This window comes from Drosophila montana, unplaced genomic scaffold (assembly GCF_035044405.1).
Source record: "Drosophila montana isolate Dmon_TW-CO22-7 unplaced genomic scaffold, ASM3504440v1 contig_3733_1, whole genome shotgun sequence".
NCBI classification, from domain to species: domain Eukaryota; kingdom Metazoa; phylum Arthropoda; class Insecta; order Diptera; family Drosophilidae; genus Drosophila; species Drosophila montana.
The window spans coordinates 11978388-11994186 of record NW_026998620.1 but is presented as its reverse complement, the minus strand read 5'-3'; the positions used below and the strand labels follow the sequence as shown (position 1 = coordinate 11994186).

The window sequence follows — 15799 nt, the reverse complement described above, 5'->3', positions numbered from 1 at the left end:
GCAGTTACTCGTCTTGCGTTTATCAATTTCTGAATTGCGTCGAGTCGAATTTATCAGACAAACGCCTGCATAATTTTTGTGCTGCGGTTAAACGCAAAACACTCAACAATTAAAAAGCGTTTTTTCCACTGCGTGCCACACAATTGCTAGTCAACGTCAAACATAATTCCCTTGTGTGGCACATGCCTCACACCCCTCCGAAAAGAGAAAAAAATGAAGCACAGCCACACATCAACAAGCAGTCAATGTCCACACCTCGATATTTGCACCAGCACCGAGGACCTTTCAATCCTTCGACAATTTGCCATTGGCTGCCAATATTTTTGTTCATTTTTTGTGGGAACTTTTTTTAGCCTCCATACTGTGCAGCATACTTTGCAGCTGCGGCACGTGAGGCATTGTCCTGCGCCGTGTGCGCTGGTTGCCTTCAATTATGCAACAATTGAAAAATTACGACGTGTACAACCATTTTTTCACTGCGATTTGTTGAAGGGTTGCCTTAGCGGTGGCGACTACTGCTGCTGCTGCTGCCACCCCCCACATGGCAATGACAACAGGTTTTAAATTTGTCACCACAACAAACAGTGGCAACAACAACAAAAACAACAACGTCAACGTTGTTCATGACAAACGCCAAATGATGCACAAATTTAATTACGCAATTTTATTGGATTAACAGCAAACCTGAATGTGGAGAAGCTGCCCAGCCACTGGCTGCGCCATGGCGCATAAAAACAAATTTAAATAAGCCGCACATATACGCAGATAGCACACACACACATTCATAGACCCACACGTGCATGTGTGTGTGTAGGCGAGGCAGCTGTCCAGCTCAAACCCCAAAGATTTTTCCATCTTTACAGCTTCTAGTCGCGTAGGTGAGCCGTAAATTTGCGCGCCATTGTTGTTGTTGCTGTTGTTGTTGCTGCTGTTGTTGTTGTTGTTGTTGACGCCAATGTCGTGTGTCCTGGCCACATGGCCACATGGCCCTGGCGTTTGGGGCTGTCCGCCGTTATCTTCCTTTTTGGCCTTTCACTTATGCAAAACGAAACATTTGAAAAATATGTTGGCAGGATAAACAGAACGGCAACAAAGTGCAGCTGATGCCAGGTCTAGGGCAACAGTTTCAGTTCCAACTCCAACTCCATTTGCACTGACATTTTAATGAGTATGCAACGTGCAGCATGCAACTTGCCCCTGCTGTCCAGACAAGGCAAATCCTTGTTAAATTCATTAGTAAAACGTTGCACCTCAACGCACAGACCGAGGCTCAGGTTGGGGGCGACTGCCACACGTTTGGCATCATGTTGCCGCACACGAAATTAAAACCCCATGCCACGCACACTTGCCTCCCCCCACCCGAACACACACACACACACACAAACACACGCACTGGCAATCTGTGGAACAACATGACATGATACCGATACTAAACTGACACTTTGACATGGACTTAACCCTAAAAACGCTTTGTTGGCTTTATTGGTGTCGGTTGCCGCCAACGCCGTGTTTACCGTGTGCCGCCACGAGGGATGGGCATGCGCATTTTGGGATCAGGGCATGGCCAGGGGCAGGTGCCGGTCATGTGGACTGTGGCGCTGTCGGCACAAGCCAGCAAATGGCGGCCAAAGGTATCGCATCCACTTGATTTTTGCACTAATTTACGTGGATTAAACGCTTGGCGAGGCCGTGACCTGGGTATTATGCTTAAATACCTTTTAATTGACAATTTGTGTTCAGCATCAACTGATGGTTGATTTTGTTTAATTATATATGTACCTTACCTATTATCAGGGGCAGCTCGGTAAACATGTGAGCTTAATGTTCGGTGATTCATTAGTTACGGCAAACATAGTTGGGCAGCAGAGATTAATTGACTCTGGCTGGGGAATAGTTATACTAACAACGGGGCTCTTTAATTGGAGTTGTTTGAGGCATAAAGCTGAATCGAATCGGCAATACTTTCAGACCTTTTAGAGCATGGTTAGTCAGTCGAGGTAATAGTGCTAGCACTAAATCAGGCTTACATTAGAAATTGATTTCTTGTCAAGGGTATCCCGATAGGATTATAGGAATTATGGGCTATGATATCTAACAATATTAAGTATTTATTTAGTTATAATAATATTCTATATTTTCAATTATTATATATTGATTCATAATTGATTCGTCCTATCTTTAATTGGGTTATACAAAATAAAGTTAAACAATTGTACATTCCGATTTTAAAGTTTCCAATTTGTTATTGGTAAGCTATAAGTTTATCAGGAACTTTTGCAGCATCATCACAAGAAGAACTCTAACAGTAGGCTGAATCTCAAATGGTTCCAGACACTTAACGATTTAAAAGTTGTTGCTAGCCGTAAGTCTGCGCTACATTAAAAATTGGCTTCTGCTCAAGCATTACGTAGCTTAAGCAATATAATCTGTAGGCTTCCATTCCAATTAGATTATATCTTAAAATAATGACAATTAAATTTTAATAATAAAGTTATATGTATATTTATTTTCTTAATGATTTTCTTTAAACATACCCAAAATAAGTTACGAAATCGTAAGTTTCGCACAAAAAGTTTTCAGTTTCTGATTGGTAAGCTGTTAGTTTGGCAGGAACTTTGGCTGCAGGTATGCTGCAACTCATTTGTATGCCACAAGTTTTGGAAACTTTTTAATTTGCACTAACAATCGTATCGAATCGTATCAAGCGATCTATCAGTTACCAGCCCTGGCCCGGTCAACCTCAACAAGCCGGCAAGTCAGCCACACACAACCTAAAAAATGTTTGCAAAAAGTGCTTAAATCAGCGTATTTTCTTTTTTTTTCTTTACTTTGCCATTGCCCAACACTGGCAAAGTTTCTGGCTGCGGCGATTGTGTGGGCAGCGCTTAAGTTGCCGCACGGTGCGACCGACGTCGCCAAAAGTCGCCGTCTAATTGAACCCAACAGATATTTTCAATTAGCAGCAAAACATTTGTGCGCTAAAAAAGTTTTATTCAATTTTTTATTTTCCGTTTTTTTCTTGACTTGTACTTTATTTTTTTTGATCCGTTTTTTACGCCACCTTGAGCCAAATTCCTGCGGGGCGAACACGTCTGGATACTGGCGGCCAATAAAAAAAGGCACCTTAGTGCTGAAAACTTTGGCTAAAAGCGAGCAAAAACTTTTAATGGCATTAAAAAACATGAAAAAAACAGCTAACCTTCGATTGGCGACTTACTAAATACCCTGGCTTAGGTATCATATGTTTTGCTATACGTCCGAGTGATACAGTGAGAGCTCTTATAACGAACAGCTCTCTTGGGCGCAGATCTCTATTGGACCTCCAAGCTATGTTTATTTTAAGCAAGTCATAAAACTCTAAGACTCTGGAGATATTTTGCTTTCTGAATATATATTTTGTTTCCAAGGAGATTTAAATGAAGGTCGATCAGTACTACGAAAGCCCTTCTACAAATACAATTAATTAATTATGGGATTAAATATGCCTTATTCGAAGCGTGACATACTTCATAGGAATCTCAAAATACCCTTCGCATAAAATGATATAACAAGACAAGTTTATCCTTGCGTCTGACTAGAAAAGGTGACCAAAACCCATAGACCTGGACATTTAATTTGTTGGCAAAGTCTGGCAGCAAAAACTGAACGGAAGAAATTTAAGCAACATTTTGTAAGTGGCGCATATTATATCATATTTTCAATATTCTAATGCGTTGCGTAAATTTTATTGATAAAAGTGTCGCAATCGTTTTTGGGCCGTTTTGGCAAAATGCAAATGCAAATGGCCGAATGCGTTGCGTGCCCGACGAGGCATTCAAAAATGGCTACAAAATGCCGAAAATCTACTACTTGAGATAAGCGTCGAGTTCAAACAAACTAATTCAAAGTGCGTGCGTGTGGCAGTTGTGCAGTGTCAACTGTGACTGCAACTGCAAATGCAACTGCAGCAGCAACAGCAACTGTGTGCCACAAAGCATGCAACACAAATCAGCGCATAATGGCGTCCATGACTGTGTTTGCATTTTGGAGCTGTGCAGCAGGAAGCACGCAAACAGGCACAGGCACAGGACCTAGAGCCCTGAATGCAGCAGCCGCAGCAGCAGCCAGTAGCAGGCCACGCATTTCAATAATTCTAATTAATTTATTAACGTTTATCAGTAACAATAAATTTGCAACGCAGCACACTGAACGAGACGGCAAGAAGCGTGCCACATAAGAGCGAGACAGCTGCCATGTCCGCTGGATTGCCGGCAACTGAGAACTCTTTGCCGTGTAGCTACTGCTGATACGTCACTTGGCTGGGCTCGGCTTATCCCTGGAGCGCATAAAAACCTTTTATTGTTACAGCGACCAAGCGACCAACTGACTCAGTCCCTGAACCTCCATCGCCAACTCCAGCTCCATCTCCGTCTCCATCTCTGGAATGGCTGGGCAGATGCGCATCGGGCGATAAGTTTCGAGCTCATTCGCAGCCATAAATGAAATGAGAAACTTAGACAAAGCCCTGGCGAGCGAGTACCGAACGGGATACAACTCGTAAATAAGCGGGCGTTGATTTTAAAACGAGCCCATTGATAAGGCCAAGACTAAGACTAGAACTCTGACAAACTTGCTGAGGTGGCAAAAACCAAAAAAAAAACATAGTCAGAGCATAAAGCGTTCCAATAAGAAGTGCTAGACTAAAAAGTACCCTGTGCACACATGTCAGAGCATGTGTGTAATCGAATAAACTGCCAAAAAGGGTAGAATATCGATATTTATCGGTTTGTAAATAGGGTATTATTGTTCCTCCCATTTTGCTGCATTTGGTTAGATTAACTTATAATTCACATTGTATATCTACATTAAAAATTGGTATAAGACCTCGATATTTATCGATTTTAATGTAGGGAAACATGTCGAAGATCTTACTCACATCATATTTGGCAAACCCTTGTGTTATACTCATAGACATTTATGAAGTTACCCTTAAAAAATGAGGTGAATAATTATACCTTTAGATTAAACGATCAAACGAACTTTCGAAGAAAAATGGCTACAAAGTCTACCTTGCCAAGAGTATGATAACTTTAAATCACCGATGATATTTGCTATTCTCTGTCACACACATAGGCACAATGTAAGTGTATCCGTTTTGTGCATACTCAATGATTACAGGGTATAACAAAATGAGTAAGAAAGCTAACTTGGCGGCTTTTTTATTGTTAGCACGAAATGACTTTTGTTTCTGTCGACCAACTGAAAGTGTTACAATTTATTGACGCATTTAGATCAAAACTAAAAATTGTACGCCATTTTCTGCCGAGTCGACAGCTTTGGCAACCCTGCAGCACCGGATTGTGTGTTTTGTTTTAAGACGAAAATCCCTTAACTTATGCGCCAAGCAACCACTGGCACGCCCCCCAACTTCAGCCCACCGTCCCACTAGATGGCCGGCGGCTACACAAATCCCAGCGTGGGCAAACAAAACGTGGACCTCGCCGTAGCTGAGATACCTTAAATGCATTTTGCTCATATTGAAAAGCACTTAAAATTGGCCAGGGGGCGGGGCGGCATGCGAAAATATGAATATCATAAAAATTGTGCGAGGGTTGGGGGGGTTAGGTCTTGCCCTGCCCGTCGCCTGCTGCTTATTTTATTATTATTATTTTACAGGGAATTATCTCATTTGAGTGGAGTTGCCGGCTGCCATCCTACCCCCCTGCCCCCTACCCGAGAACCCTCTACGCCGGTCCGTTGTGTAATGTGTGCGTAATAACATAATATCCTTAAGATATTTTAATATTGCCTGCCGCTGCATATTGAACTGCGGCAAGCTCTTGACTGCGCTCCCCATTTGCCATTCGCTCTTCGCCCGTTCGCCCGTTCATCCGCTCATCCTGTTCCAATCTCATCCGCATCCTGGCTGGCCGCATTTCAACATATTTGACTTTGCTTGGCTGTTTGGCTTGTTTGCCTGTTTATTCTGTGCCGGCTGATGCCTGCCTCTATCTCTTTTGGCTTCCCCGCCTTTTAACAATACCTTTGTGCATCGTAAAATAATTGCCGCGGGGCATGTAATCTTCTGGATGGCTTGCAATTTGCTTGCCTCCACTTTGTATGGCACCAAAAAAAAAAAATCTATATATATATCGAGAACCTAAGAGCTTTGCTAAATAGCGTCTTCCTGGAGCGGATGTTTGCAGAGTGAAAATATGTGGAATTTTCCAAAGGTCACAAAATTAATAGATTTTTCTATGTTGTTTAACGTAAGGTAAGGATATTTTGATTTAATATCTGATAGATTTTTAAACATAAGAAATATCGGCATTGAATAAAAGCATTCATATGACCGAAATTGATTTTGAAGAATAAACTTTCTTTAATAAGTGTATCTAATGTATTCAGAGTAAAAAAAAAGTTTTTGAATATATTAGAATTAAAATATTAGGACGTTTTTACATTATTTTTATAAATACGTTAAAACTGGCATACATATATTAGCATGTTCATATTTATGTATAAATATAATTTTGTAATACGCACTTACCCAAAAATACACATACGCACAATTATTTGATTGCCATCTTTTAGTAGGAGAAAGGAGAAAGATTTTCATCCTCACTGGATTAAAAGGAAAAGAGATCGGGTTAGAATAAGAGCAGGATGCAGAAAGAAAGAGAACTAAAATGAGACAGAGTGCAAGAGAGAGAGAGAGAAAGAGAGACAGAGAAAGCGCAGAAGGCATACTTAAATTTATGATAATCGCAAAATAGAGAAAAATCTCCAAATACGTTTCCTTTACAATTTGTAAAACAGCAAAAAGTAAACTTGGTCTAGGCTTAACATGTATATCTATGTACATAACTTCACACATTCATGCATCATCTACACATACATATAACTGTATTTTTTATCATTTTTCAAATTCTATACGGGTGGAAAATTCGAAAACCCTGTGCAGTGTGTTGATAACCAATCAGTCAGTCAGTCAGTCAGTCAATCAATCAGTAAAAATAAAGATTTCTATATATAGATTAATTTATTATATTAAAAATGCTTAAAATCCTTAGTATCCCATGTGTATAAATACACGAATATGATAAATCATATAATACCAAATTTACAAGTGTTTTTTAACTATCATGTGAGCTAACTCAAGGATTATTGTCAATGCGTTGTTTATCGCTGTCATAATATCATAATCATAATCAGAACATAATTATATTTATATCGTATCTATAAAAATCATTGAGTACACTTTACATATGGAAAACAGATAGATTTCGCCTTTCCCCCATCTATTCACATTGAGTACTTATGAGTATTTGGCCCATGGCCCCACCGTCGAATATCAATAATGTGTTCTTCTCTTGTTTTTGTACTTAATAAGTCGCTCAACTCTTGGGTTCACCATATGCGGCAGTAATTTCATGTTGAGCTCATAAATAAGATGGCTCGTTCGGTGTGTGTGCGTGTGTTGTGTCTGAGTTGTGTGTGAGTTGTGTGTTTGTAAGTCAAAGCGTCTGCGGTGACATTATTAAGAAGTGGATATGGAATACGGTTCGTACTTCGCTCGCACATACTCTCCGGCACTCGAGTTATTGACAAGTTTATGTGCTTAATCCTTCCATAAAGCGCACCATTAAAATGCCAACAAAAGGTACTTTATATGAAAATTTGGTTCGCTCTGCCACTTTTATCGCCAGCGTCGTCGTCGCTGTTCATATTTCAATAAACGCACCGAAATTTGAATGCCTCTCTTAAGACAATCGTCAATGATGGGCGTATCGTATGGCATACGCACAGCCCGCACAGCCGAGCTGCGACAGCTGCCCAATCGGGGAGGCTATACGACAGCCCCGCAGCGAAATAGTTTTTGGAGTGTTCGGGCATTTTTATTGCTCTACGCTTGCACAATATTAGGAAAAAATAAAAAATTAAACAACTAGCTAGCCAGTTGGCAACTGCGAGTCTAGAGTTTACAGATTGCATGACCGTACTATACCCTAATCTATTTATAAATTCTGAATGTCTAAAAATACTTTAGTATGCACAACTGACTTGCCTTTATTTAGTAGTAAAATAGAGAGAACGTAACACATCTTGGATAGAACAAGTTAAAGCAAAGCAGAAAGCTCTAAAAGTGTATTGTCTTGATCAAATTTGGCCAGTAAGATGTCTGCAGATAATGTAAAATGACACGGTTTTGCAAGAAGCAAAGATTTCAGACATTTCCTGATCCATTCAAACTGCTAACAACTCTGCGGATCGTTATTAATAAATTTGTTTTTCTGTAGTTGCAAGCCTTTTTTTTTGCGCATATTTCCCTAATTTTCCATCTGCAAATTCTCAGATCTTTGAGTTATGCCTTTACACTTAAGTTCCGCTTTGAGCAGGGGTATCGAAAAACATAAGCGCAAGCCAGCCTCGTCGAGCTGCCATTCAGAGCAAAACTCACGAATTTGTAATAAAAATGTTTGGCACTGCGAAGAAAACGTGTGGCAAATGAAGCCGTCGAGTTCTCCAAAATGAGACAGGCTTTAATTTGAATTTACAAAAAAAAAAAATTAAATTTCTGTTGTTTATGGGTTGGTTGAGTTGAGTTGCCATGTGGCTGTTTAAGTCTCTACATATGTTCGAATTTATATACCCTTTCAAAGAGTATAATAAATTTCGCGTATTATTAATTTAACACGAAATGTGTGATGCATAGACAAAGACTATTCCGATTATATAAAGAGTACATATTTCTAGAGCCGAGTCGATAGAGCTAATCTAATTAACAAACATATATTATTAAGATCTATATAAAGAATCGTTTATAATAATAATTTTCGCTTATGAAACTTGTGTGTTATATGGGATACATTGAAGAATCTTAGCAATTGCGATGATCGCTATTCTCCCACCTATCTCCCATCTTTCTGAAAAACTGCATTAAGTCGGGGTAGTAGGCCGCATAATAGGTTTCCATAGAAACAATCGGTCGGAAGCTGCTGGTATTTGAAGGGTATTTAATTTTCGGCCTGGCAAAGATAGCTGTTCTTTCTTGTTTTCCTTTCATTTTTTGCGAGTACCCCCAAAAAGCTGAGTTTAGCTGGGGCTGTCGCAATGTCTTGCGGCCATATTTAAGCGATTTCACATATCTTAATGATTTTGACAGCTGAATGATGTTTCATTTGGTGCGGCAAGTTTTGTTTTCTTTTCGGGGCACCATATTTTGTTTAATTTTTACACAACTTGAGTCAAGTGGCGGTCTTTAGTTAATGCCAGTCAAAAGGCGACGGCAAAGGCGCAGGCAGATGTTGCCTCTCGTCACTTGGTTGCGCCTCCAAGTGCTGCGTAATTTGTTGCGCATCTTTGTGGCTTACTTTACGAGCGGCACCAGCAGACAGAGAGAGCGTGAGAGAGCGAGATAGAGAGAGCGACATATACGGCTTTTCGCTCCAATTGCTGTGCTATTTTGTTGCAGGATTAATTAGGCGAGCCTGTCTGCGCAGCGACCCAGCTGACAAAGGCTTCATTAATGGCAACCTGAGCAGGCACAGGATGAGGGTGTGAGTCTGGATTGGGTGCTGGCTTCTCTGACTGCATGTCAAATGCTGACGGACAGTGCTTTCAATTTTAATTCGAATACATCATAATGCGTCAGACTGAGGCAAAGTCAACACCCCGCAAGGTGATCCACCCCACACTCCTCTCAGTCGGTGAAGTCGTGCGCCCGTGCGTGTGTGTGATAAGTCTGGCAAAGCACAAAAACACACGTACAAATTTCACAACAGTTGGTCCTGGCCGACTTTTAGTCAACCCCTCTTTGCGGCACACTGGTGCGAAAATCAAGCCCAAGGCAGCAGTGGTGCATTTTGTGGTGGTTGCAGCGTTGCGACGTCAAGGTGAAAGCCGCTTAAGGTACACACCACGCACGCACAACCCTGCCACGAGGGGGTGGCAGTGGCAGAGGCAGTCGCCGGCCAGAGGCGGCGCTCATTGTTAGAGCTCAACATGTGCGCGATTGGATTAAGTGGCAACGGGCAACGATTCAAGGACAATCAGCTGCACAGCGTGTGCATGCGGCAAGTGGGCTCTAAGCATGGATGAGGATTTGGACGTCACCTTCTGTCCAATTTGAAGTTAGACCGCGTAACAGAAATCCATTAAGGTGGACCGTTTTATTTGCTACATTAACAGAAATGAGGGTTAAATGCGCGTCTTTAGACATCTGCTTCGATTTCAATTGTTGCCAATTCCAGTTTTTATAGCTTACTTAACAAAAGTGTTAATTGACAAACGCGAAATGAGTTTCAAATGAAGTCAACCGAAATGGTCAGGCCTTGTGATGAACGACTTCAAAAGCTGTCTTCATATCGGATACACTCGGAGAAAAAGTACATAGCATTCTTGTCATTTACCATTATATATATTACAAGAGGAGTTTAGCGAAGTTTTCAACACCCGCTCCCAATGGCTTACGTGCGACTCACAAAAGAAGTTTCGGTGAAGTAGCATCTTCCTAGCTCTTGCGGCTTGAGCTGCGCCTAAGTCAGGCAGGACAAACTTTTTAAAAAAAAATATCAATACTTAACATTAAATAAGAAGAAAAACTAGAAAATAAGTTAAAATAAAATAATACCAGAGTTATATTATAGATTGGATATTATAGATTGTTGCTGGCTAAAAATAGGTAGAAATCCTTTTAAAAAAAAATGCCCAACATGTTTGTTTATCGGTTTATCTCATATATATTCACGATTCGTGCAATATCAAAAAGTATCTCTGAAATGTGAATTTGTCAATCAGATTAAGAAATTTCGACTACATGCTTAAAGTGCAGACTTCCATCGTCATTCTCTCTGTGTTTTATTTATGCTAATGCATGAATCCGGCATGCAGCTGGTATTTTGCCGAGCAACAGGACTCCTTTGGGGCAGCTGCTTAGCAAACGATGTTGCCGCCGCCCACGTGCGTGGCATGCAAGGAATTTCCAATCAATTTTAATTGGCACGCCATCAATAAGAACGCAGCACCAGCAGCAGCAGAGACAGCAGCAGCACAGGCAGCAGCAGAAGAGATTTCCAAATCTCAAAGTCTTTCAAGATTTCCATGTTGCTTGCGACTTGTGTCGCATGGCTAAACGAATTCCCAAAATATTTGTGCATAATTTTAATTAGAGCATTTTTCTATTTTGCGCAATTTATCTTTGCCGCTGCCACTCGATAAGTATTTATTTTTATTTTTAAATGCGTACAGATGGGTGTGTGTGTGTGTGTGTGTGCGTGTGTGGCAAGTGTCAGAGTGGCATGCCACTTTTAACTGGCAATGAGTGTCAGCTCATTGCAATAAATTATTTTAAATGAGCATATCGACAATGCCTGTGTCGCGCGTGTGTGCCACGCCCCCCCACCAACACCGAGCTACTTCTATGCGCATAGACTCAGACATGTGTCTCTTCTGGATTCCGGTAGAGTATTTGGGGCATTTTTATGCATTGCCCTCTGACATTGTCTAAGATCTGAGGTATTTGAATTTCTGGCCTCAGTTGCTTTAAGAGCGCGCAGATAAATCTTTTGGCGAGCCAATCAAAACTTGTGCTCAGCTCATTTAAATGCTCTTTGGGGCTGCACAACAAACTCATTTAAGTTTTCCCCCAACAACAGCAGCAGCAGCAGCAAGTGCAGCAGCAGGAGGAGCGGTGGGGGGAACGGTGGAGTGGGTCCAGCAGCAGCAGCAGCAGCATTCAAGATAGGTAAAAAGGATAACGTCGACACACACACACACACACACACACAAGCTCAGAGACGGGGCACTCCGAAATTGTCGCTAAGGGATTGGCAGCGCCAACTTTTGCCCAAAAATGTTGTCGGCTTAATTGCCAAGTGTCCTCTCGGCCAGAAGTGCAAAGGGAGCCTTAATTGCTGAGACTCGCCGGCAACGGTCAGTTGTCGAGCAGCGTCCTAGGCCAAACTCAAATGTTTAATTGCCATTTAGTCCTTTTTAATGGACTCTACTGTACTGGCCGCTCGCAAGGCCGTGCTGCGTTCATTAAGAGCCACGTCTAGATGTGCGCTCACCTCCTCGTGTCCTGTCGATACATTATCTCCGACTCGTAGTTGTTGCTGTTGCCGTTGTTGTGCCTTTAGATAAACCTGCAAATGCTAGCATTTTAATAGCCAAAAGCCGACCACTGGAGACGCAGCATTTTTGACTTAATATGCCATAGACCATTATCTGTGCGTGTGTGTCTGTGCTGTGACCTGTGTGTGCCCAGTCTGCTCGTTTGTGTTGCATAAATTTCGGCTGAATTGCTTGTTGTCATTGCGTTTGTTGTTGTTGTTGTTGTTGTTGCTGCTGCTGATAAGACGCCGTCGATAGCATGACAATTAGCCACAACTATATTTAAAATGTGTATTACCCCTGGCAATCTCAAGTCTGGGGTTGCTTTAATTATTTCTTGGGAATTGTTGAAAGCGCAAATACAATTTGATTGCTGATAGCTGTCATTGACCATCTGCAAATGTTCATGTTGCAAATAGAACGCTGTGGTTAAAAGAGCTAACAGCTCAGAGCGAACAAATGAGGGTACATTGGGCCAATGAATAGTCTGGTTTGTCTGTCTGCCTCAAAAAAATAGATTGTTATAAAATGAATCCACAAATATTTTCCATTGAATCTACATCCTCCACAACTTTCAAGCTGTGGTCTACAAATAAGAGAAGATCGTTTGGTATTGCAGATGTAGGTAGATGCACTCTTTAAGTGATCCGGGTCCTAGTTCCAGGCTGGTGTAGTGTTCATTCAACAAAGTTGACTATATCTTCCTATACTGTCTTTTTCCACCTTCCTTCAGCTATACAGGAGCAGAGTATATCGTAGTCATTGGCTTTCCAACCTTGTTGTCTGCTGCGTTGGTCAACTCTTTGCAGACTCTGCGTGTGCTTTGCCCCGCTTTACCCACTCAAATGTTTACTCATCCTGCCGCTGCTGCACTTATATTTAATGAAAAAGAAAAAAATGAAGGCGCTTTATTATTAAATTACGCCCTGCTCCGCTCGAACTTGCGCTTGACATAAACATAAACTTGGCGCCCTTTGTGCTGGGCACAAAGCAGCAGCAGCAGCAGCAGCAGCAGCGACGGCGGTGAGTCCTGCCCCGGCCAAGTAATGTATCTTGGCCGCCGGCTAAGCAACACAACAAAAAACACCTTTAATATTTTCATTATGAAGTCATTCAGCGCGATTATGAACGCGTGACCCCCGAGGCGACTAACAGCGTCCAAAGCACAGGATACAAGTCCGCCCGCCCGCCGTCCTAATGAACAACAACAGGACAACACTTCAACTTGGCGGCTGCTGCTGCTGCTGATGAAAGTGGCTCAAATGCCGGCAGAAGGCGGCTGGAAGCTGGAAAATCAGCAGCAGCAGCAGCAACAGCAACCGCCTCAGTGTGGAGCTTTTTGAGCTGAGGTAAATTACAATTTTGTTTATAAGTGGCCGTCGCCCTGGAGGAGGGTCTTGTTGCTGGCCAAGTGCAGCTGTACCCAATAATCATAATAATTGCGCCATGGGCGTCAACGTCGTCAACTTTGCCAGACGCCAACGCGGCCGACAACAATTGCTTATAAAGTGCGTGTGACACATTAACGCAAAAAAAAAAATAGAGAAGAGAAAATGGGAAAAAAGCGCGGAAAAGTGCTAAGGAAAAAGGCAAATAAAATGGGCGGCGAACTTCAAAAGAAATAAAAATAAAATGTTTGAAAGAAAAGTCCTTTAATGCCGTGAATTTTACGCGGGATTTCTATAAAGTGCAGCGCCCAAAACGAAGCGGGGGCGACTGCCCAGTTCCTCCAGGCGGGGGTCCTGCGGTTTGTGCGTCGCACCAAATTGAAAATGTTCGTGCGTAAATTGACTATGCGACAGGGGTGTATACGCACATAGGCAAATCAGCCAGTGCCCCGAAAATTGAAATGGAAACAAACCGAAGCGGCCAGTTTTCAGCTTTCAGTCCTGTTCACCTCATGTCCGGGCGGCCACTTTTTCAAATTGAATTTCTTGGAGTGCTGTGTAGAGCGTAAGCAGCGGAAGCAAATTAAAAAGAAATTAAGCCAATTTGCCTGGGCACAGGATGCGGCTCGGTTTCAGCTCCAAGTGCCTTGTTGTGGCTCGTAAATCTTTGGCCCATAAATACCAGGAGCTCCTGGCTGGGCTGCCCAGGCCCGCATCACGTCTCGCTTGGCCGCCGACATCTTCATTTCGGCGTGAAATTCTTTAATCTCATTCAATTCAATTAGTTCGAGTTGACTAGTTAATGCCGCGCGAACAGTCCGCGAATGTCCTTTTTGCCAGCTGCCCGCTTAGGTGTGCCGCAGTCCCTGTCGAACTCCCGCTTCCCTCTCCTGCTCCTAGCCGAGTGGTTATGTCGTTTTGGTGCTTATGCCTTCTTTTTGTCACTGCGCATTAACTTTTGAAATTTATGGGCCAGTTGGGAGCGGCAGCAGGCGAATTTGTGTGCGATTATTTTCAAGACCAATTAAGAGAACGCCAAAACAGATTCGGGTTTTCGGAACAACTTGAACACATGCACAAATTCATCTACTTAAATAATTAACGAGTCCGAAAAGCCAATGTACAATGAGTATTAGGACTCAAAGTTCAGATCAGGTACCTGAAATGTGGAACTTTTGAATCAACTGAAAATGATGTCGATACTCGATACAAGAACTATTTAATTATTGTTAGTCTACCAGAAGAAAAAAGCCGACATTGTCTGGGTAAAATGAATAATGTCGGAAAATGCACGTTGATCATATTAATTTGTACAGATATTGCCTCAATTGCACAAAAGAAAAAAGAAGCAACTAATAGATTTATTTTTAAAACACATTTTCTAATTTTAATAAAAATAAATAAATGAAATACTTTATATTTCGTCTTCACTAGGGTTTGATCTCTTAGCTTCGTGCTTAGTGTTTTGATATTTACCCCACCTTGCTAGGCAACCCGTTGCCTAAGCCCTGTCAAAAAGTATATCCGACAGCATTGTAGCTAATATTGATACTTAATTTGATTTTATTCTACTTAAAAAAAAAAACAAAGAAATACAAAATTGCTGGTGAATTTGAACCGGCCACCTCTCGCTTGTTAGCTGAAAACTTTATTGAACCTATGGATAGTATATGTCTAAGACTAGCGGGAATATCACGGTTAAATATAAAATTTCATTAAGTTCCAGCCCCTCCAACTCCACGTCTATTTGGAAATATATTTAAAGTCCATCGAATAAAGACATATCCATCGAATTAAAAAACAAAAGTTGAAATCAACTCTTTACACCCATGTTAGTCTTGTGGTGTGAATCTTGTAGCTGAATAATAAACTTTTGTTCTTTAAACCTTTGACCTGCATTTTCCAACGAAGAGCGGTGGATTTTGTGCAAAAAGTTTCAAATAAATGTTCACAAAAAGATTTAAAAATGAGTTTGAAACCGATCGGATGGTAAACCGAAAGCTGAACATTTTCCGCCAAATTAATTAAACTGCGGTTGGAATTTCCAAAATTGCACGTGCTCATTATATTTTTATGTTGAAAATAATTTCAAGTCCGACCGGATGAAACTTAGAACTTCATCCAATCAACTTCTAACCCGCGCTTATCAACCAAGGGGGATAGATTTTGCGAACGGTATAAGACACAATTTCACAAAGTTCTTTGAAAAGGATTTTGAAGCCGATCGAAAGGTAGACAAAAACCTTTCTTAAAATTATTTTTCGGTAATTAGAGTGGAATTTCCAAAATCGCTAAAACACGAATTCATTGAACTTTTA

At 41.4% G+C, this 15799-nt stretch overlaps 1 long non-coding RNA gene across 1 annotated transcript in view; it reads right to left on the bottom strand.

The window, feature by feature from the left end:
* Nucleotides 1-15799, bottom strand: part of LOC135436066 (uncharacterized) — a 184662-nt gene that overhangs the window by 18581 nt on the left and 150282 nt on the right. Inside the window, exon 3 of the long non-coding RNA XR_010437470.1 lies at nucleotides 6530-6603. This is a non-coding gene — a long non-coding RNA (uncharacterized LOC135436066). The remainder of the gene's footprint in view (nucleotides 1-6529; nucleotides 6604-15799) is intronic.